The 23,724-nt window shown below is 42.3% G+C and overlaps 1 protein-coding gene and 1 long non-coding RNA gene across 3 annotated transcripts in view; one reads left to right on the forward strand and one right to left on the reverse strand.

The window, feature by feature from the left end:
• Window positions 1-23,724, reverse strand: part of SNAP25 (synaptosome associated protein 25) — a 78,371-nt gene that overhangs the window by 46,721 nt on the left and 7,926 nt on the right. The gene's annotated exons all lie outside the window — the stretch shown is intronic.
• Window positions 9,923-12,091, forward strand: LOC140618089 (uncharacterized). The gene is made up of 2 exons (XR_012018264.1): window positions 9,923-11,746; window positions 11,843-12,091. It is a non-coding gene; the product is annotated as an uncharacterized lncRNA (long non-coding RNA).

A 23,724-nucleotide genomic window follows, 5' to 3' on the forward strand; every position in this document is an offset into this window, starting at 1 on the left:
TTATAGAATCAATTGCTTTAATTAGTGTCAAGAAAAAATTATCCAAAACTTGGAAATAAAGCAAAAGGACAATAGCATCCTTTCATATCATATTGAAACACTGTTTAATAGACTCACCCAAGGATCACTTAATTTTCTAAGGGAATGTGCCTTTGTTTTGCTTACTATTTTTCTTCTCTCTCAATAACTGCTTTATTGGGATATAATTGATGCACAATAAAGGCACATATGGAAAGCCTGCAGTATGATACATTTTGTTATATGTACATTATCATGAAACCATCACTATGATCAAGATAATAAATCACTCCAAAAGTTTTTACTATTTACTCTCAATTGGAGACCAGACAACCAAGTTAGATGTTACTTATAGAAGACTGGGCAAACGACTTTCATCCAGTAGAGATGCAAATGATTTCCCTTTGGGAGAAAACATAATCCCAAGTGTTACAGTTGTATTGCCCTATAGAACATTAATCAGTGTCATACTTAGCTGAGAAATTCATTTTAACACACCCTTCCTGACTGTCTATATGAATCTTTGTTTCTCAAATGCTCTGTGAACTTTACAGCTTCCTGGTGCACTAATGATGTGAATGAACCTTTGATCTATATTCACTGTATGTTGGTAGGTATGTTGTATGTCGAAATTGTATTTTGCCAATTGTATTTTGAGTTTGCATGTGTACATCTCAAAATGAGTTGATGTATTCTTTTTTTTTAAATTTTTTTTTACTTATGATAATCAGAGAGAGAGAGAGATCGAGAGGCAGAGACACAGGCAGAGGGAGAAGCAAGCTCCATGCACCGGGAGCCCGACGTGGGATTCGATCCCGGGTCTCCAGGATCGCGCCCTGGGCCAAAGGCAGGCGCCAAACCGCTGCGCCACCCAGGGATCCCAAGTTGATGTATTCTTATGTCCACAGGCCCTTCCAGACAGCAATCAGAGTACACATTGTCTTATCCATCTAACGATGGTATGGTTAGATGGATAGTTAGATCTTCCAGATCGTTCTAGAAGATCATGGCTGCCATGTTAAAAAGCAAGTTTGTGATCTCACTGATTCTTATTTGGTATATACTGTTGGAGTGACCTGGCAAATACAGTGTACACAGAATTCATGCCTTGAATCTCTCTGAGTTCCTGTTCTTTCCATTCTACCAGATTTGAGACTTCTTTTTCTGTAGCTACACAAATATCTAAAATTTCCATAAATTTGCTTTCTAGGAGGCAGGTATCATAGACAGACAGGCTTTTCTGGCCCTGCAGTTGATGTAACTAGACTCTCAGGGGGATGTGAAGAAAATAGAAGATTTCATGAATAACAAAATGTTATTAAGACAAAAGCCACCAGAAAAGGTTACTCTGCTTTAATCACAAGTGCAAACACGGCTCCCTTCAAACAGATTTATGTGTTGCTTTTTGGAGGTAGCAGCAGGTTTGTTCACATTTTCTAAGGAATCAGATCTCATGCTTATTAATCATTTGGTCCCTCAGGAGCAAACCTGATGAAAATGCTTAACTATTTAACTTTTACTGAAATCCTCTAAATCCCTGTCATTTTGTTTGCCATAACATGACCCCTCAACCTTCCCCTGCCTTCTTTAACTGGTCAGCTTCCCTCCAGCTTTCAAAATTCAGCACAAATGCCATCTCCCGGAGGAGGCTGGTGGCCTGGGCCAAGGTTCCTCTGGATTCCTGTGTGTCAGGTGTCCTGTCCTGGTATTGTTTACCTTGTGCTACAGTAGTCTCTTCATGTTATCCACATCTCCCATTACCCTAGGACAGGTTCTCAAAGGATATCCTTTTAGTGCCAGTGGCTAGCACACAGAAATCATTGAGTAAGTATTTTTGAGGACAAAAACCATAGCTCACACTTCTTTATAACATTTTTTTGTTTGTTTGTTTCACATAATGCTGTGTCTCAAGCTTGAGTATGGACTCACATTTTTGTTGCTTAATTATTTCTTGCAGCTTTCTGGTACCAGTCTCTCTTTGACCATTTAAGGCAATATGTTGTCAACTATTTTGAACATGCTAATATTTATGAGAGAGTCCATCCAATAAGCAACTTGAGAAATTATACACACCCACCCACACACATTCATTCACTGGCCTCAGTATCTTGGGTGGTGAAGTACTGAGGGCTTAGAGGACATCCAAGTGTTAGAGAAACACATTAAGGTTTCTTTTCCAGAGAATTTACAGACCACTCTTGGCCATTTGGATGTTATTTTTGTAGGGCCTGATTAATGCACCCAGAAAATGTAGCTTCATGCAATATTTATCAATGGCTCTGGGTCTAAGCAGATGGAAGTTTATTAAAGCTTCCCATACATGAAGCCATGAAGATATACCTTACCCTCTTCCCCTTATTTAGACTTGACCAGGTCCTTTAGAAATGGCCTGGACATCAGAACCAGTACTATTTCAAAACAGTTTGTGGACTTTGGTTGAAAAATAAATTTTAGAAATAAACAGTTTTCTGAAAAAAAAAATGAGTTCCCTAATTGAGAAAATAGCATTTTTAAATATAAGTATAGAATCAGAGATCTTAAAAAGGTCTTGAAAGTTAAAGTCAGGTTTTGTTTTTTTTTCTTTAAGAAGAATGTTGGTTGAGGAGTGCTAGTTGGCATATGGTCCAGGACTAGCAGCATCCATCAGCGTCCCCAGGGAACTTGCTAGAAATACAAATTCATGAACCCCGTTCTAGATCTGCTGAATTAGAGTCTGAGGGTACTTCCCCAAAATTTGTTTTAACAATCTTTCCATGTGATCCTGATGGTCACTAGTTTGTGACGTACAGAACTAAGTTTCCAGAAGGTCAGCCGTCAAAACTTCCAGAAGGTTTGCTTCCTTAGGAAGCAAAATAATTAGTTCTGCAGAGTTTTCCACAGACCAGAGCTTGTAAAAGTTTAGCTGCATAAAAGTCACCAGGAGAGCTTCTTAAAACACAGATTCTTGAGCTCCAATCTCAGAGATTCTAATCCAGTAGGTTTGGAGTGAGGCTTATGATTTTGTATTATTATCAAGTCACATAGTGATTCTGGTGGTCCTTGGATGACAGTTTGAGTAGTGAGGATGGCTACCCAGAAAGCTATGAGCTCATCTTGCATGGCTACAAAAGCTATACTCTATCTACCTGGAACATCATGAAGGCTTGGTGATCACAAGGAGGGTTTTTTTTCCCCCTTGTAAGAAAAATATTACCGGGTTCTTTGCTATTTAAAAATAGCACAGAAGCCTTTGGGGCAGGTTCCTTTCTATAGCTTCACAAGGCAACAACCTTGTGCATTTTTTTTTCCCTTTCAGATCTTTTTTGATCAGGAGAGTCAGTTAAATATCAGTATGTAAATGCTGCTGGGGGCAGAGCTGATAGCATTACCCACTCCAGCGCTTCCCAGCTGGAGCTCCTCACCAAAGAAATGAATGCATAAAGAAGAAATGACTGTAATGTCTGCATCTCATAGTAATGTCTGGCTGTCACAGAGTCTGCATCTAAGTTCTGAATCATCTCCTTGAGTGCTATGGCCTCAACAGAAGAAAAGCATGGGCCATCAAATGAAGTGAAAATTGCTCATTCATTGTTTTCCATGAGATTAAACCGGACAGAGGAAATAATAGAGTTGACCATCTGTGTGTCCATAGGCTATTTACTAAACCTCTCTGAGCTTCTGTCCTGCCAGCTGTGAAGCAGAATTAAGAGTACATACCTAAATGCTGCTGTGAACAGAACTACTCTGTGTGGCTCATAGACCAGCAGCATCAGCATTACCAGAGAGTCTGTTAGAAATGCAGAATCTCAGGCCCCACTCCAAACCACCTGAGTCATAACATCTGGGGGTGGGGGTCAGCAAACTGTTTTAACTAGCCCTCTAAGGGATTCTGATGCACACTGAAGTTTGAGCAACAGTGAATATGATGACTGAGAGTAGATTCTAATGGTGAAGGATGGCTTAAGGAGTGAGGCTACAGTGCTTCAAATGCTTACTTGCTGTGTGATCTCAGGCAAGATGTTAATCTCTCTGAGCCTTATTTTCCTCATCACAGAAATGATTGCTATTGTAAAAATTAAATGAATTAATACATGTAAAATAGCAGAAAGCCGGAAACATAGGGCATATAATAACTCTTTAAAACTGTTGCCTCTGAACCATGGGATCATGGTTGAACACTTTTTTCTTTTATACTTCTCTTTACACACTTTTTCTACAATTATCATGAATTGCATTCATAACCAGGAGAAACACTATAAAAATGATTTCTGTTGAAGGAGGGCAAATATTAACAGCTGAAGTAGATGAGGTGATGGGTTTGGCTAAGGAATATCCCATGGGTTATCATGAGTCTTCCCTACACCAATGCCATTATCCATATAGCCAAGCATACCTTTTATTGGCTTCTGAACACACAGGTGTGAGTTTGATCATTCCTATGCAATCAATCAGGAGGAACATCTTCTTAGGCCTTATTAACCATAGGCATGGGCTCAAAATAGATTAGACTGAGGTGTGCTCCCATCCCTCCTTGTAACCATTAGGTGAACAAACCAGACTAGCCTAGTGGATAATGAGATAGACCATCATCTGATAAGCTACCCTAGACCAAGCAGTTCCCAGCAGACCCACTCACTGACCACAGAATGAGCTCAACCAAGACTAAGAAAACTGCACAACTGAAATCAGCCCAATTTGCTGACTTGGTAGAATCATGAGCTAAATAAATGATGCTTTTTGAAGCTACTACATTTTGTGGTTATTTGTTACCCAGTGAAAGCTAACCAATATGCTGGATATACCTCAACAGTTTGCTATAGTGTCATCATCCTGTTCTGCCTTCCATACCCAGTAGTCAAACTTCTTTTCACTTTTTTATGTTAGGAGTTTTACAGATAGTTGGACTATCAGTATGAGTAAGTAGCAGGCAGTAAGTAGAGCAGAAATAAAGCATGCTTGGAAGACACGACAATAATGGAAGGTACTGTCTTCACATCCTTTAATAAAAGAAAATAGGCCAAGAGGAAAAAAAGAAGACTGACTTAATATAAATTTTTCATATGGCATATCAGGAACAACCGGTAATTCTATTCTTAGCCTTTTTCTCTATTGAAGCTGAAATTTATTTTCAGGTTAATGTCTATCTTGGTCTGAAAAGTTGTGGGCCAGGACAGGAAGAATGCAGTTGGTAAAATAAAATGTTGTCATCCCATTTCATTGCAGGAGGCGAAAAAAAAAAAAAAAATCAATGCAGGGCTGGACCCAGATGTCACCACCAATCTGCCCAAGTGATTGTTGGTGGCACACATTTACTGATCTGCTGATGGCCATCAATTAATGAGTCATCAGGTTCAGTAATCTGGGCAGAATTAGGATGTTCTCTGTAGCTTTAAGGAGTAGAAATTCTTTGCCTTAGCTGTTGAAATACTGCCTATTCTTTTCTAGCTTTGGGGTCAACCAGATTTTAATTAGATGAATTAATCCATCTGGAGTACCTAGAAGCACCATAGTTGACACACAGTTGACTCACTGTGTGCCAGGCAGTGTCTGACCTCTTCGTGAGTGCTAATCCTTACAACAACCCTATTATCATCACCACTATTTTGCAAATAAAGAAACAGGACGGAAAGGCTAAATAGCTTCCCCCTTTGTCTGAGACCAGAGTGTCCACCATTAACCAGATCATGACCAGATGCCAGCACAGTGTGGGGACACGGCAGATGTTCGATAAATACTGTGTCTGACTTATCATATAAGCCCTAACAGGGATGTTGCTCCTTGGGGACTGGTGAGCACTTCTTGAGAATAAGTACTAGTGATGAGTATTGATTTATTTCTCTCTTGTATCTCTATCTTTCCATTTAAAAGACCACTCTTACCACATCTATTCTTTCTGAATTTCAAAGGGACCACGAAATTCTTTAGAGTGTAAAAGGTGGCAATTTGGTAGGAAGTTTAGTAGACTTGTCTGGAAAGTGACTTATCCCCACAAGCAAGAAGTTTTCACTTGGAGTCTGTGTGTGGATGATGACAGGAGTACCCCCTAAAAAAACCAATCACTGTCAAGGTAGCTCACCTCTATTCCTTCTTCTCTAAGATGTTTTAGCCAAACATCAACATTTCCTGGGCTCAGAGTCTTTCAGTCTTTATTGATAAGAAGAATCTTGCAAGTGCAATTTTGCTCTCCCTCTCAATAAATAGGTCAGCCCCTTTTATCTCTTTCCTACCATCTTCTACTCCCACCCCACATACCCATACAGATGTGCACAGAACATGCACACCCACCATTCTTTCTTTTGCTCCAAACCAGAAAAATTCAATATGAGACTGATCTTTGAAATATAATGGCTCAGAATCAGTTCAGAATCAATATGTCCCCAGCAAAACCACCAGAATTCTGAGTTTTCCCAGCAGGCTTCAGACAGAAATGGAATCAACATAAACAAACATAAAATGAATTCCAATGAGCTCTACTAAATAACACCAATGCTTGAGAACACTGTTTGCCTGGGATGAAGAACATGCTACTTTGAAGTCTCAGATGTCAGTAGAGGTACATTTAAAATTTCAATCATGGTGTGAATGAACATACTTTTATTCCTTGACAATTTTGGGAGCAGAAAGTTGATTTTATATGGGGACAAGATGGGACATAGCTTGTGATTTACATGTGCTCCTGAGGTTTCAAATATACAGTTTCAAAAACAGAAAAAATAAGCAAGTCACAACAACTTCTCTACTTAATTATAAATCCATTTAAAAACATGTATTGAGGGGGCACAGGGTGGTTCACTTGGTTAAGCATCTGACTCTTGATGCTTTGGCTCAGGTCATGATCTCAGGGTCATGATCTTGATCAAGCCCCTCATTGGGCTCCATGCTCAGCAGAGAGTCTGCTTGAGATTCTCTCTCTCTCTCTCTCACTCTGCCCCTCTGCTCCCCGACCCCTGTGAAAGGTGGACACTCTTTCACTCTCAAAAAAAAAAAAAAAAGAAAAAAAAAAAAAGAAAAAAGAAAAGAAAAGATCAAAACATTAATGTGTGGACTTTTTAGTGTATGTATGTGTAAAAGATGGATAAGATAGCATTCCTGTCACCAAGTTTGTAGTTGAGTTCAAGTGCAAGAACATGGATCTGGGGATGTACCCAGGGTGAGGACCTAAATGCAACACTTTGAAATCCAGGGAAACAGTATTTTTTAGACTCACAGATTCAAATGAATACTCATTTTCCCGAAACATATTCTGATAGCTAATCGAAGTTCTCACAATCAGGAATTTCCTTTGCACTACCAAACTCCTGACATAAAAATGAAGTGTTTTCTTAAGTGTAGAAAACAAAGCATAAGGATGTGTTTGGATGGTCCAAATTCTTTTATGCTGACTATCAGTTCCAGTTATTGAAAGAGGTGTCTGCTGCATTCTGCATTCTGATCTCCCTAAAATCAAAGACATGCTGAATTTTCCCAAGTGCACATTAAAGAAATAAGAAAGCAAGTGAGGTAAGAGAGGAGACTTCTCAGGAAAAGGATATGTAATGTCAGATGGTTTTGGGGAGAGGGAAACCAGAATATTCCTTAAACTTTCCAAACACATCCTTTCCCCACCCCACACTTGCCTGGTATATCCTGACTGAAGATTTCACAGATATTTTCTGTGACTGGGCCAACTTCCCTTTTAAATAGTATGGCAACACTCCACACTACTTACCTGGAGCATCTGGTGCAATGTAGTGGTTACCAACATGGATTTGAGAGTGAGATTGCCTCAGTTCAAATCCTGGCTTTGCCACTCACTGGCTGTGTACCTTAGCCAAACCCCTTCACCTTACCGTACCTCAGTTTCCTTATCAGTAAAATGGGGATAATAATATTTGTCACCTCATAGGATTTTTATGAAGACTAAATGAGGCAATATTTATGAAAATTATTAGAACAGTGCCTGGCATATAGTAAGTGCTAAATAAGTGTTCATTTAAGAGGTAAACATTCTAGGGAATCCCTGGGTGGCTCAGCGGTTTAGAACCTGCCTTTGGCCCAGGGTGCGATCCTGAAGTCCTGGGATCAAGTCCCACGTCGGGCTCCCTGCATGGAGCCTGCTTCTCCCTCTGCCTGTGTCTCTGCCTCTCTCTCTGTCTCTCATGAATAAATAAATAAAATCTTTAAAAAAATAAAAAGAGGTAAACATTCTAGAATGAGGTATTTAATATGTCCCTCTCAAACATAAGTTCCAACTTACTGTTTTATGTCACTGAGGTGCACTAGATATCTGATACACAAGGCTGGAGTAGGGAAAGCATTACTAATATCATTACTATGGTTGATAGTTAACATTCATGGAATGCTTGCTCTATGTCCAGCACTGCAGTCAAAACTATATGCATTATCTAATTCATCTCTGCAATAACTCTTAGAAATAGATACTCTGTTGATACCTGTTTGTCAGATGAGAAAACTGAGGCTCAGTAGGGCCTAATAACCTGCTCAAGGTAACACAGCCAGAAGTGCTGGTTTATTCCCAAGAGACTGAGGAGTACACCAAGTCCTGGATCATTTGAGAAAGTTTGCACAGTAGTGACTGGGAACTAAGGCAAAGAGATCAGGACTTTATGGTAGCCATGAAAATGTGTCCTTCAGATTTTTGCTTGCAGGCAGGGCTTGATTACCACCTCCCTACACACACACACACACACACACACACACACACACACATACACACACCTTGATATTGGGCTAGACTCAGTGACAGGTTTCCAAAGATTAGAGTAAGGGAAGGGAAAAACAGTAACTTTATAGTGGAGTCACCTGGCAAATGCTACTCTACGCAAATATAACATCACCAGTGATGTCATGTGGATTTGCTACACGCCCTGGTGTGAGATGATGGGTAGAACACTTCACTTCTACCATATTCTTTCCCAAAACCTAGAACCCCAGTCTAATGATGAGAATAACAGATAAACCCAGATTGGGTGATGTTCTGTGGGTATCTGGCCAATGCTCCTCAAGACTACCAGGGTTGTAAAAAACAAAGAAAGATGAAGAGACTATCACAGAAAGGAGACAGGGGAGACACAATTAAATGCAGTGTGGTACCTGGATTGGGCCCCAGAATAGGAAGAGAACATTTGTAGAAAGGCTAGTGGAATCCACATAAAATCTTGAGTTTGATTAATAGTAATGGACTAATGTCAATTTCCTCGTTGTGACAAATGTACCATGATAATATAAGGCATAACAGTGGGGGAAATTGGAAGAGGAGTATACATTCTTCAGGGGAGAGGTATACTATCTTCACAACTTTTATGCAAATCTAAAATTATTTCAAAATAAAAACATTATTTAAAACTGCCCCCAGAAATTGTGATTTGATTGGCTTAGGATATGGCCTGGACTTTGACATTTTTATAAGATCCTAGGCAATCCTGATGTGCAGACAAGTTTTGGAAACCACTGGTCTACATTCTTTTTCTTTTTTAAAATTTTATTCATTTATGTGAGAGAGAGCAAAGAGGGAGAAGCTGACTCCCCGCTGAGCAGAGAGCCCACCATGTGACTTGATCCCAGGGCTCTGGGATCACGATCTGAGCCAAAGGCAGACACTTAATTGACAGTCACCTAGATACCCCACTAGTCTACATTCTTAAGAGCTACACAGTTGAGTGGTAAAGCCAGTTTTTAAGTAAAGTCACAAGGGGCACTTGTGTTAAGTCCGGTCCTTCTCCTGAGCTACTGGCTCCATCTCTGTGATCATAGTGCAGTGGTTCTTCCTGGTGAATGTATTCCTGGTGAACAGGCCACATCTACTCTCAGAAAAGGATTTCAATTTCTGTGGCAGTAACCACTAGGCAACCAATCAGCTGAAAAAGCTGAATAAGTTCTGTATTTATCCCATAAAAAATCCCTTAGTCTGTGGGGAACTTGGAACTCAACTGTTCCCATAGCCTTGGGTTTCCTGGCTTGCAGGTCAAAACCCCTGCAATACATCTCTCTGCTTTGTTTTATTCAGTATGCATTTTGGTTTTTGACACTCTCCAACATGCACTGAATTTATTCCTAAGAAGCTAGGTGAATGGAACACCAGTAAATCAATTCCCATTTTAAGTGCGTAGTGAGAGCTGACTGTTTAAAGATTTTTTTGAAGAGAACCTGTGGGCAATGAGAGCTTCCTCCTATAACAGGGGTCCCGTGTTAGCTCATTTAATTTATTTTGAAAATTTGGGGTCTAATGTTTTCTTGCAGCAGGGTGCTTCATAGCCTGGTCATCCCCTCTCCTCCACCAGGAAAGTCGTGGCTACTATAATGGCTGCTGGAGGTGCCCTGCCCTGATCCTTATTACTCCTAACTGGCAGGTGCACCAGTTCCCTGGATGTGCAAACACACCAGCCTTGCTCCTGCCTCAGGAATTTGTACCAACCTTCTGAAATACTCTCTCCATTGGGATGGGTCCCTCCTCATCTGGAGCTTAACTGCCATTTCTTCAGAGGGGCCTTCCCTGCCTCTCTTGTTACCCCCTCACCCGATTTTAGCCTCTTGCTTAGCCTCCAGCCCCATCTGATACTGCTGTTTCTGTGTTTTTCAGTTTATCTCCTCCTGCTAATGTGTTATTTCCACGAGAGGAAATCTTGCCTGATGTTCACTTGTTTTCCCAGTGCCTAGAGGAGCAGTCGGCATATAGATGCTCAGTAAATATGTGGTGGATGACAGGAAGAATAAAGGAGAACTGATGGATGCTGTGTGCTCCTACTCTGAGTGATGAAGATCCACAGGGTTCAACCCACTGGATGCCCTCTGGGGCTCAGGAAGCATTGCCAGGCTGCCCGTAGATCACTGAACAAAGAAGCTGCCCCTATCTTGATTGTAGCTCTCTGCCAGCCTGCCCCTTGAGGTCTGTCCCAATCTGTGGTTCTGGCCAAGGCCTCTGCTGCTCTTTCCAGCTCAAAGTGGTCCAGCTTTGGCAGGGTTCAGAATGCTGAATACCCCCAGCCACACAGACCTCCCATGCATGGGGTGGGCAGCCCCAGACCTCTTGTTTGGCTCTGTGAAAGCTCAGCAAGGCTGCAGACGCTCCTATTACCCCTAGCAGCTGCTTCCCAGAGGAGTTCCATAGCTCATCTCATGCCAGCGACCCCCCCACCCCCCTGCAAGCCTGCAGTGATTGCTGGCCCCACAGAGTCATTGGAGCCATTGGCATCACTCTCCAGGATGCTGACAGCAAACACTGAAAGTCAAACCCTCTAGAGCCCCCTGCCTGCTCTTCCAGGGCTCTGTGAGCCTTGCCTCTTCTGGAACGATGATTGTGGATTGAGGCAATCAAGGTCAGGAAAATGCACGCAGGCCCCAACTCAGGCCAGCAGGCAGGTCTGCAAACATCAAAATTACCCAGTTCAAAATGAAGCCTGGCTGCTGAGAAATGGTCATCTGGGAGGCCCCTGACTGTGATGTGCATCCAGGTGTTCTCAGAATAGGGGCATGCGGCTGGCTGAAGGGAGAAGAACAGGGCTTTCCCTGGTGTGGGAGGCACAATTCTAGAATGGCTGTCACAATTCCCACTCCTGGCACACAGGCTCTGTGTGGAATCTTATCACATGGAGTGTGGGTGGCTTCTGTGAATATGACAAGATGTCACACCATAAGGTCAGGCCATAAGGAAAAGGTAAAGGGATTCTGCATGTGTAATTAAAGCCCTCAATCAGCTGACTTTGAGATCATCGAAAGGGAGATCATCCAGGCCTAGGCCTGGCCTGACCAGGTGAAAACCCTTACAAGAAGGACCTGAACCTTCCTGAGGAAACCCTGCTGCTGGCCTTGAGGAGCTCAACTGCAATCTTTGTGATTGGGCCTACAGGGGGCCAAGCAGTGAGGAACTGAGAAGGGCTCCCGCCTCACAGTCAGCCAGGAAACCCAGCCCTCAGTCCTATCAGGCAAGGAGTTGAATTCCACCAACAACCTGAAGGAGCTTGGAAGTAGACCTCAGGCTCCAGATGAGAATGCAGCTCCAGGAGGTTGTGAGACCCTAAACAGAGAGCCCGCCGCCATGCTGTGCCCACACCCAAGACCCACGGAGCTGTGAGATAATAAATGTGTGCTGGTTTAAGCCTCTGGGCTTGCTGTAATGTTGTTACACAGCAATAAATAAGAAATGCATCTGAGCTCCAGAAAGGCCTCTGTGCATTCCTGGTGCCTCCTGAAATCAGAGGGCTTTTACAAACCCCTCTCATCTCCCTCCAATCCTCCACTTAGGGAATGCTGGTTGGTTTTGTGGTGTAGCCTGGGGGGGCTCTAGTTAACAACTGTTAACAAAGTCTAAACCGTATCTTTACTGGAGTGAGGAGTTTGGGTTGGAGGCTTCCCAACATTTCTTCCAGTTCAACCTTCCCTGATTCTACAATGTAACCCACACATGTGGGCACAGAGATGACACAGCATGCTGTGTGGTTCCAAAGCGCCTGGAGAGTTGGGATCCAAGATGGGGTTCAAAACTAGGTATGAATGCCAAAGGCCCCTACTCTTCCTTCTCTGCTAAAACACTTTGGATTTTAAAATGATCATTTAAAAATGGTCTATTTAGGGGCAAGTGGGTGGCTCAGTCAGTTAAATGTCCAACTCTCGATTTCGACTCAGGTCATGATCTCAGGGTTGTGAGATCGAGTCCCAGATTAGGCTGTGTGCTGAACATGGAGCCTGCTTGAGATTCTCTCTCCCTCTCCCTTTGCCTGCCCCACACCTGCTCATGCTCTCCCTCTCTCTCTCTCTCAAAATAAAAAATAAAGAATAAAAATGGTCTATTTGGATCCATGGTATAAAATTTGCACTCACTGATCTACAAGAAGCCATTTTCCATCACAGATATCATCCCCCTTCTTATACTTCTTGCATTTCCAACTTTTTTCTGGTTTTGTTCTGTGAGAGGTGGAGTAAATGGGCTGCTCACCAGTACTGGCTCCAGAGCACCAGAGGTAGTATTGGCACTAATGCTCTATGATATTGTTTTTCAAAATGACAGTATGTGTTTCATGAAGTCAGACACATTATCTCTAAAATAGTGCCTTGCAGAATTGTTTTGCATCCCACCTGCCCCCCCTTTATATTTCTTCACCACCTGGAAGCTGAAGCTCTGTGTTTACTGCGGGGTGTCCTCCCTGAGACTGCAAGAGCTGCCTCCTTCCTCCCACTCTCCTGCTGGCAGGCTGGAATTAATTATTCCCTCTCCTGGTCCTCACCTCATGCCATTTTATTTTTAAAATATTAACAACAGTAAATTGGGACTTGCATTTTGGTCTGATGCTCAAAAACAAAACATTTGGTGCCCGTTTGCTTGGGGCCCACAGGTGAAATCAGTCCCAAAGTCACAAGATGTCACAAAGAGACAGTTCTCTGACTCCTTCAGCAGGATACCAGAAACGGCAGGACCTGCCAAAGTGCCCGACAGATGTGGGCTGGAGGAGCACAGATCATGGTTGGGTGTGAGCTGGAGGCTATTTAAGGACCTGGAAAGTCCAAGATGTAATGAGGTTGGAGAGAGATGTCACAGTGCCCAAGGTCAGGGGGCCTGAAAGGTGAGAGGGGCAGCCCACTGCCCTGAGAGAGGGCTTGGAACACCAAAGGGTCAGGAGGTAATTCCCTGGAGGCAGCTTGAAAACAAGAGATAAAAGAACAGGACAGAAAAAGAAGGGAGAGGGGAAAGATTCTGGAAAATGGTGGCACAGGGGCTGGGCATGGGTGAGCCTTCTCTCAAAGGAGCAGGATAGTGTCCTGACCTAACTGGGTGGTGGTTACAGTGGATGGATGGAGTTGACACTCAAAAGTGGACCTGGATAGGAATCTCAGCTCTGCCATTTTCAGGTTGGGGGACTTACAGTAATTTATTAACCTCATTGCACCTCACTTTTCTCATCTGTAAAATGAAACTAATAATACCTCCTTGCAGGTTGTCACGGGAAGCAAATGCAATTATGTACGCAGAAACTCAGAACATGGGTGTTGAATAAATGGTACCCAGTAGGGGCCTAATGAATATGTGTTGAATAAACATGTTGACTAAACCAAATGGACCAAAGCTGGAGATGGGTATGTGCTTGGGGTATTTGGAGATGACAGTTTGCACAAGAGTAGCAGCCATCCGTAATGCTCCACCTGTATCTCCTTGGCACCCACCTTCCCTGTGCATTCTGAGGGCTACTCAAGCTATGACTCAGCGCCTTTGGGATTTCTCCAGTCTCCGGAGTAGCTTGGCCTCCCACAGGGCTGGAGGCAAGTTTATAGCTTCTGAAGGATGGGAATTGCTTTGCCTATACTTCAGATTCCTTGTCTTTTAAATGAAGCAATTCAGGACTGAGCCCCAGCAGGTGGTAGCCTGCTCACAAATATCCCCTTGCACTGGTTTCCTTCTCATTCTCATGCTTCCCTGGCTCACCTACTAGTGTTTCCTAGGGTCACCTCTCAAATAAAATATGTGTACTCATGTCCTCAGGGTCTGTTTCTGTGGGAGGACCCAGCCTAAGAGAGCATGCTGACTAAAGAATTTAGAAGCCTTTATTTAAATTTGTGCACACGTGTGTGTGTGTGTCTGTGCGTGTGTCTGTATGTGTGTGTGTTGGGGGGGTGGTAGTGGCGAGCTCAGTAAAGAAGCTGGTACAGGATCTGAAAGAGTGAACAGTTTCTCTGCTCAAGGTCTGATCCTCAGGAGTCTGCCATCTGATATCTGAAGTGAGCTGAGAAAATGTACAGCAGGACTCAGAATGCTTTTTGAAGTGCCGGACTAGACAGCTGGGTGAGTCAGACAACCCCTGCTCATCCACGGAATAACTAAGACGAAGGCTCTCGTGGGACCTGCTGGGAGGCACCAGCGCAGGTGCGTCGCTGGTTTTCCATGACGCAGCAGCACAGTTGAAAAGCCTTCAGGGTTTTTTCCACTGCCTCCTCCCTTGGGTTCCCATTTCCAAAGTGCTCATTGGGCAGAGGACTGGCTGAGAATTGTTTCTACCATGATGGGGAGCTCTTGCAATTAGAGGAGAAAGAAGAGTTTGCTTAAACAGGGGAAGAAAAAAAAAAGTTCAAATACAACTGCCCACACCAAGGCAAGCCCAGGCAAAATTTCAGATAAAGAAACGTCTTCACAAAACCATAAGAAGGTGATGTTTTTGTTTTTGTTTTTTTCCAGTTTGAATCCTGAAAGGCTTACTCAGCCTTAATGTTCAGAGGAGAAAATTTTCCTTTTGTGTACCCCCTGAATTTACTGGACATCTGGGTCTGTGGATGTTAACTTGGAGAGACGCAGAGAGATGTTCCAGGCACCTTCTTGACCCAAGGATATCTAAAACTTAAGCCCGGAGGCTCTAAATTTGGCAGATTATAATAACCCATGCCTAAATTCCCTGGTGTGTGGAATTTAGTGGGAGCTCCATAGCCCCAGGATGGAGGCCTGGTGCCCAGCCTGTGGCAGATAGAAGGGCTTTCTCTGATTAACGCTCCCATGTTTGGTGGGGGCTGTAGTAGATAGTTTTGCAAAAATGGTTGTAATACTTCTCCTCTCAGTATCATAATTTTGGGTGCCCCCTCCCATACTGACTCTGTGCTTAGCCATGAGACTTACTTTGGCCAATGGGACAATAGCATTTTGGGCCTAAACAGACTTTAAAAGTGCTCCCATGCTGGTGCTCATCCTTTCTTGCTGTTTTTGGTTAATGAGAGATAGTTGGTCTAGTCACTTGTCACCCTGGCCCACAGCCAGTTAACAACCACCATTTGTGGAAGTGAGGACATTACAGACCAACAAGACCCCAGCCAATCTACCAGCTGACTGAAGAACCATCCTATCCAGTTAACCACAGGCCCATGAGAAATAAGAAATTGCTGTTTTAAGTTTTGGGGTAATTTGTTACACAACAAAAAATAACTGCTTCAGGGAACCCCAAGTATCGCTTATGCCCACATGACATGCAGATCTACCCTTCCTTCCTCTCCTTTGGCTTACTCCCACCTCTACACTGGTAGTGCTGGAGGGGATCCCGACCCCTGATGCAGCACCAGTAGAAATCACAGATGACTTCCATATCACTTCACAGTTGTTACAGGTATCTCAAAATGTATACTCTTATTACTACTTGAAATTGTGGTCATTATTAGACTCTCCACCAAATACTGCTATTTAATGCTGTACTTTTTAAAAGATAATATATTACTACATCACAAATTTAAAAATACTTTGATAAACACATCTCAGGATCCCTGGGTGGTGCAGCGGTTTGGCGCCTGCCTTTGGCCCAGGGCGCGATCCTGGAGACCCGGGATCGAATCCCACGTCGGGCTCCCAGGTGCATGGAGCCTGCTTCTCCCTCTGCCTATGTCTCTGCCTCTCTCTCTCTCTCTCTCTCTCTCTGTGTGACTATCATAAATAAATAAAAATTTTTAAAAAATTAAAAAAAAACATATCTCAATATAATTTGTTTCCTATGAAATCTTATGTATTCAATTTTATACATTAAAAAAATATCACTTTGCAAAGGGATCCATAGGTGTCACCAGACTGCCAGCAGGGTCAGCGGGAAAAACAAAAAGCTAATTCTATTCAGATTTTTTAAAAAGTAAAAATTGCTTGGTCTATTTAGTGAAACTTATTTGCCCAATATTGTCTCTCAAAATATTGACATAACTTATGAAGGCATCTCTAGGGAAAAATTGTGGCAAAATAACCCAAGAAACTTGTATTTGATTTTGGCAGATCATAGAACCACCAAGAATGCTGTTAACTTTGGTAGGCAGCAGAAGCAAACTCAAATGTCTATAGGGGCTGGGAAGATAATAGAACTGTGTGGATTGAACCAGGTACATAAAGACATGTAGTGTTAGGCTCTATGGCGAATTGGAGGAGACATACCCTGCCTTAAGAGGATCATATTTAAGATATCTGCAAATCCAGCATTGGCCAAATAAAGTAAGTTGGTGAATGGTATTAAGCCTAGGGGCCATTAGTTTGCCATCCATTAATTAGGAGCAGAACTGGACATCTGGCCAACCTTCATCCTTGAGCTGGCTTTGCCTTTGGCTAATTTGACTGCCTTTTTTAGGGCGAATTCATAGGTTCCAGTTTTTATTTCTGAAAAATGACTTTTTTCCCCCTTTTACATCTTCCTTTCCAGAGCTGCCATAAAGATTTAAAAATTAGGACATAGTGGGGGAAACAATTTGGAAAAAAGAAACAAGTGTCTTTAAATACTTACAGGGTGAATTAATATAAATATTTGGTAAATGACCTGATAATAATCATGTCTGTGTATATAGGACACATACTGTGGCTTGTTATGTCTGCCAAGAAACTGGTTCCACCCCCAGTTGAATATCATGTTGTTCCAGCACATAAGTCATACTCTTCCCTAACACTCCACATTCATAACTGATTGGTGTTGGTCCCAAGCTGGACCAATCAGAGGCTTTCCCTGAGATTTCTTTTAAGATGTTATTTATTTTATTCATGAGAGACAGAAAGAGAGAGAGGCTCCCCACTGAGCAGGGAGCCTGTTATGGGGCTCGATCTCAGGACCCTAGTATCATGACCTAAGCCAAAGGCAGACACTTAACCAACTAAGCCACCCAGACGCCCCTCCCTGAGATTTTTTTAACATGGGGTACAGACAACAAATGGCAGTGCCTTTTCCATAGTGGATGTGTAAAAAGTACAAATCGGGTGCCCATGTTTCGGGTATGTGGAAGGAGGAACTGGCTTTTTCACAAGAGAAAGTGAAGTTAATGTACAGAAAGAAGCAGGGACAGGAGGCAAAGAGAGAGCCTTGTTAGTGTTTGAACACCTCTCTGCTCTTCCCATGGTTCGACTGTTCAACATTTACTCACAGTCTTTGAGTAAGACAATTAATCTCCATTTTCGCCTAACCCACTTATATTTGAATTTTTGTCATGTGCAAAACCAAATAAACACAAGCAACATAGCCAACCTTTTCAAGAAGCTCTGCTTGGCAGCTCCGAATCATAGGAACGTTTCAACCTTGCTTTTACAGATGCTCGGTCACCATCTGAGGCCAAAGACCTCTGAGGGTAACAGCAGACTGAGAGATTTCCAGACTGAAGTATGGACCTGTGCTGGAAAGAAAATGTGAAAGAGGTGGAGGCAGAAGGGGCAAGGCAGTCCAGGGCAGTAAAAGCAGCAGTGAACTGTGAGTTAAGAGTCCTGGCTGCAACGTTCACCCTGTGACTTTGGTAAGTAATTTGTTGCTGGGCCTAGTCATTTAACATCTTTTAAAAAGGTCATTTGTAAGGTCTGCCCCAGCAACCCAAATGTGTGATTCTACATGAGAGGGGGGCAGAAAAGAAGGGTGATGTGAGCCATCAGTATCCTTTCTTTCCCCCAAGGGCAATCAATTGGTGCTGTGATCCAGAGCAGAAAACCAGAAATTGCAGGGATGTGTGGAAAGGGGCCAGGTCTCCTCCTTGTACCCATGACAGTTTATAGAAGGGCCCAAAGAGGAGCAATGGGAACTGCTTTATCCTTTGCACAGTGGGTACATTTTCCTCTCTGATGTCCTTCAGAGGCTGCAGGCTGGCATAGCAGAAAGAAGGAAGGGGCTGTCCTGTCATTTGGTGAGATTTTACATTTTGGTAAGATTTAGGGGGGAAGATTCTAGGAGCCAGAGATTGAGCCATTGTTGCAGGGGAAGAAAAATATAACAAAGGAGCCCTCTGTCCCCCACCCAAGACACCTGTCCTCATGCTGTGAATACTCACCTTCTTTATCCTTTGAATTCATTCTCATGAATAATAGCACCTCTTCTGAGTCCCTAGTCACAGCTTTTGTGAGGCAGAGAACAGTAGAAACACCTCATCCTCATCAGACCCACTTTAGGATGAACGTGAACACTTAGAGGAGTTACTAAGATCTCTAGGACATTGGTTCTTAAACTTGAGCATGCCTCAGAAGCACTTGGAGGTAATGAAAACACAGACTCTGTCCCCCCCCCCCCCCCCACTCCACTGGAGTTTCAGATTCTGTAGGTGTGGGGTGCGGTCTGAGAACTGCGTTTCTAACAAACTCTCAGGTGATGTGGAGGCCGCTGGTCCAAAGACCCTAGTCTAAGAATCAATGACCTAAAGTAATGGGTCACTGATTGTGGAGGGTCCGTAGAAATGCACTTAAGATCTTAAAGTCAAACTCAAGTTTTCTCTTCTATTATCTATGTGGAAGAAGGAAGAACCATTTTCCGATGATCAAAGACTCATCAATTCCTACCTTGTCCCTTAAAATGGGAACCTCCACTCTTTGGGAAGACCAGTACTGCGAAGATAGCTTCTATCATCCTCTCCAATCCTTTCTTTATTTGTCCCAGCTTAGGAAAATGCAACCCCGTCTCCTCCAACTTGATTTTTTTTCTCAGATTTACCTGCTTACAGCAAGGTTGTATTTTCTGCTCCTCCAAGCTGCAAACCTCCTGAGAAATATTCTGTGCTTCGAGAGGTTTGGGTGGAAGAGAAAGATAGAACCTTAGTTTTCTAGCTATTCAGTCTGATTACACTTATCTCTGCGGCCCTTTCTCTTTGGTGGGTCCCAATATGTAGATTTGGAACAGAACTAGTCTAATTCTGGCTGCTGGTCCATTTTTTTTCGACCAGGCTCAAGCAAAAAGCTTCATATTTTCATCACTAATCCCTGTTTATGTATCCACTGGTTCATGGAGAAGGGAGGAGCAGCACTTAGCACCTTGACAGGACCTTGGTCAGACAGTAACATCTCTAAGTGTAGAAAATAACACCCACCACATGGTTGCTGCACAAATTAAGTATAATACTAGCTACAGTAGGGGGTGCCTGGGCGGCTCAGTTGGTTAGCCAGCAGACTCTTGATTTCAGCTCAGGTCATGCTCTCAGGGTCCAGGAGGGAGCCCCACTTGGGCTCTGTGCTCAGTGAGGAGCCTATTTGAGATTTTCTCTCTCTCCCTCTCCCTCCTGCCACCCCCCCAACTCTTGTACGCTCTCTTTCTCTAAAATAAATAAATAAAATCTAAAAAAAAAAAAAAAGACTGCTAACTACAGTAAATCATAATATAATAGCTAGTACACAGTAGATGCTCAAAAAACAATGTGGATTTCAAAATTTTTTCCCAAAGAGCTCTCTAATCCTCTAGCCTTAGATTCACAAGATTTCTCACAAAAGCAGAATCTGAGGTTATCGCCACGGTCAGGGTTGCTTTGAGATCCTGTTCCAACTTTGAAAAGAAGTCATTCTGTGAATGAGACTTAGGAGCAGGGATCCCTGGGTGGTGCAGTGGTTTAGTGCCTGCCTTTGGCCCAGGGCACGATCCTGGAGACCCGGGATCGAATCCCACGTCGGGCTCCCGGTGCATGGGGCCTGCTTCTCCCTCTGCCTGTGTCTCTGCCTCTCTCTCTCTCTCTGTGTGTGACTATCATAAAAAAAAAAAAAAAAAAAAAAAAATGGGTTGGCTACTTCTTTAAAAAAAAAAGAGAGAGACTTAGGAGCATACATTTTGCAGTTCACGTAACTCACCCATGTAGGTTTCATATTTATTGGTTTATGAATAAAGCTAAAGGTTTTGACAATGAGGTGAGACATGCAGGAATCTTGTACCCAAGGCTGGCTGCAAGAAAACATCTGTTGTTTGCACCTCTCTGCCTTCATATTGTGAGCACATACAAAACACACATGCACACACACAATATTTAATAAGGAATCCAACCCTTGCCGACAAAAAACCTAACACAAAGCTGAATACATAATGAAGCCAACAGATGTAGCTTCAGTAAGGATTCACTAAGTAGCTCACAGCAAATTTCTTTTTCTTAAGCTAAAGAATAGCAGAAAATTTTGCATACCATCTCTTTTTAACTCCTTAAGGGCCTTAAGTCCCCAGGCACCAAGCAAGAGGGGACCAGTGTTTAGTTAAACCGTAACTAAGCCTCTTGGGTTTCCAAATGCTATCTTGAGACTCACAAGGCCATTCTGCAAGCAGAGATGCTATGCAAAGGCATTTTTAAAATCCTCCCCCAAATAGAAAAACCAAAGAATGTTGACACATTTTCCCATTTTATCATGCATGCTGCTCAAGCTAAAAAATACTGTGATACCAAGACCTATTTCTGTAAGCAAATTCAACATTATAAAGAGGAAAAGAAGTATATGGCCTTAACATAACCTGCAATAAAGAACACTGGAAATCTGGCATTGCAAATGATGGCTAATAGTACATAATAACAACAGTTTCTTTCTTGTTCCCAGAGTGGTGAAGGGAATAGCACTTCACAAGCATTAGCTCCCTTAAGTCTCATGATAACCACGTGACATATGCAAGGCAGCTATTGCTTGCTTTTTATAGACATGAAAACTGAGGCTCAGTTCAGGTTATGTAAGTTGGTCAGGGTCATATAATTGCAGTGGCAGAAATGGGCTACATATGCAGCCATTTCTCTCAATCCAGTGCTCAATGAGCTTGTCTAGATGCTGACTTTCTCCTGGTTCCTCATACCACGAAATCTCACCTGACTTTTTAGTCCAGAGGACTCAGTCCAGAGGACTGAGTTCTTTGGATTTTACTGACTCATGTTCTACAGGTCAGGAGCACACTTTCTGTTAGAAGATCTCAATGGATTGTATGTAACTGATGGGAAAACTCATAGAGTGGTGGGAAAAACATAGACCTTGCAGTCAGAGACAAGAATTTTAAACTCTTTTAAGGTGTTATAGAGATTCAATGAGTCAATGTATGTCAAGGATTTAGTGCACCATACCACAGTCATTCAATAAGTTAGTTACTTTTTTCTTATGGTCATCCAGTGGGATCTTTGTTCTCAGCTGGAGAGAGTAGGGTGCAGGATAACTGAACAGTGGTTTTAGACTTGTTTCATGACAACGGCTAGGTCAAGAGAAATGCAAAATTCAGTGCTTAGTTGGTAACAGCTTTTTAAAAAAAGACAAGTGGGACTGATTTACCACATCATGCCTTGTTTATTTTTCTTTCCTAGGCAAGAGAACACTGGATGTTTGAAAGGAAAAGTTAGAAGCTGACATGTTTGAGGAAAATCTCTGGGAAGCAAACTCAACATCAAGTACACCAGGCTGCCATTCTAACAGAGAAGCAGCAAATATGTGACACTGAAAATGAGAGTTAGCTGAAGCCACCAATCTATATCCCTGTTAACTACGATATGTGTAGACAGGAGCATCAAAAATATCATTTTCATCTTAGTGAAAAGTAAACCATGTATTTAACCATGTATTTAACCATGTATTTTATATATGTTAAAAAGCTGGCTCTGTATGTGAAACTGACTTAAATCACTCAAAGGCAACGGCTTTTCATCTCTGAATATAAACCTGCTTTTGGCAACACTTTCTTGAGAATCACCTGAGTCTTCCTTAGCTTTTTAACCCCTGATTCATTTGTGATAAAAGAGCAGATGAGAAAAATAAATTATCTGCCAAAGTTGGGCAACTAGTTGGGTGAACATAAGTGCTTCCTTGGGACAAACTCCATTCCAATGTTTAGGGTGAATCTGCATTCCTGAATTGTTCTGATTATAACATTTGGTCAATAAAAGTAGGCATTACTTACAGCAGTAGAATTCCTTTTTCCGCAAAGGGGTAGTTGGTATTCCAATTCATTCATTCATTTTCTGTCTACCTGGTGTGTGACAGACACTGTTACCAAGGATTCAAAGATGGTTAACATATGGCCCTTTCTCTCAAAAACTTTTATAGTCTGTTGAGAAAAATGCATAAATATGTAATTACAAAGCAATGTGATAAATCATACAAGGGAGATTGGTATGAAGAGGTAAATTTCTAAAAGCAAGAACTGGGGAACTAACACATATTTTTACTTGATCCTAAATATTTGAAACTCCTTTAATGACAGGAAGTTCTCAGAGGAGGGAAGTAGCTTGATTTGGGGAGTACTGTCATCAAAAAGATGCTGCTCTTTCTTTCAGTCACCCTACTCTTGCATGAACTTTATAGTTGGGGCTAGGTTTTCTGGCCTAGGAAGTACCACATTCCTTAAAGCTTGACCTCTTTTCTCCATGAGTGGTGGGAATAATATATATAGGGAGAGATCCCAATAGACTGGGATACAGGAATACAGACACTTAAAGGAAATTTTAGTGATATCCATGTTAATAGAGACAAATTTACATAAGGGCATATCTTAAATATTTACTGAATTCCTTGACGACTAAGGCTGGTTCTTAAACAGTTGTTTTTGTTTTTTGTTTTTTTGTTTTAGATTTTATTTATTTATTCATGAGAGACAGAGAGACAGAGAGAGAGAGAGAGGCAGAGACATAGGCAGGGAGAAGTAGGCTCCATGCAGGGAGCTGGTGGTGGGACTTGATCCCGGAACTCCAGGATCACCTCTGAGCCGAAGGCAGACGCTTAACCACTAAGCCACCCAGGAGTCCCTTTTTTTTAAACAGTTCTTTTTTAAAGGTTTTATTTATTTATTCATGAGAGACACAGAGAGAGAGAGGCAGGGACAAAGGCAGAGAGAGAGGCAGAGACAAAAGCAGGGTCCATGCAGGGAGCCCGACGTAGGCTGGTTCTTAATACATATTCTGTTTATGATGTAGCAATCTTGCTATGAATACTGACCACTTAGTAGAAACCTTCAATCAATTGCACATTTTGAATAGATAGCCAAGTTCTTTTCTAAGTTGGGTTAATATATTAGATTCAAAAAGGGATTCTATGTGAAACATGTCTTCTAAAATGAA

This window comes from Canis lupus, chromosome 26, assembly GCF_048164855.1.
Source record: "Canis lupus baileyi chromosome 26, mCanLup2.hap1, whole genome shotgun sequence".
Taxonomy (NCBI): Eukaryota; Metazoa; Chordata; class Mammalia; order Carnivora; family Canidae; genus Canis; species Canis lupus.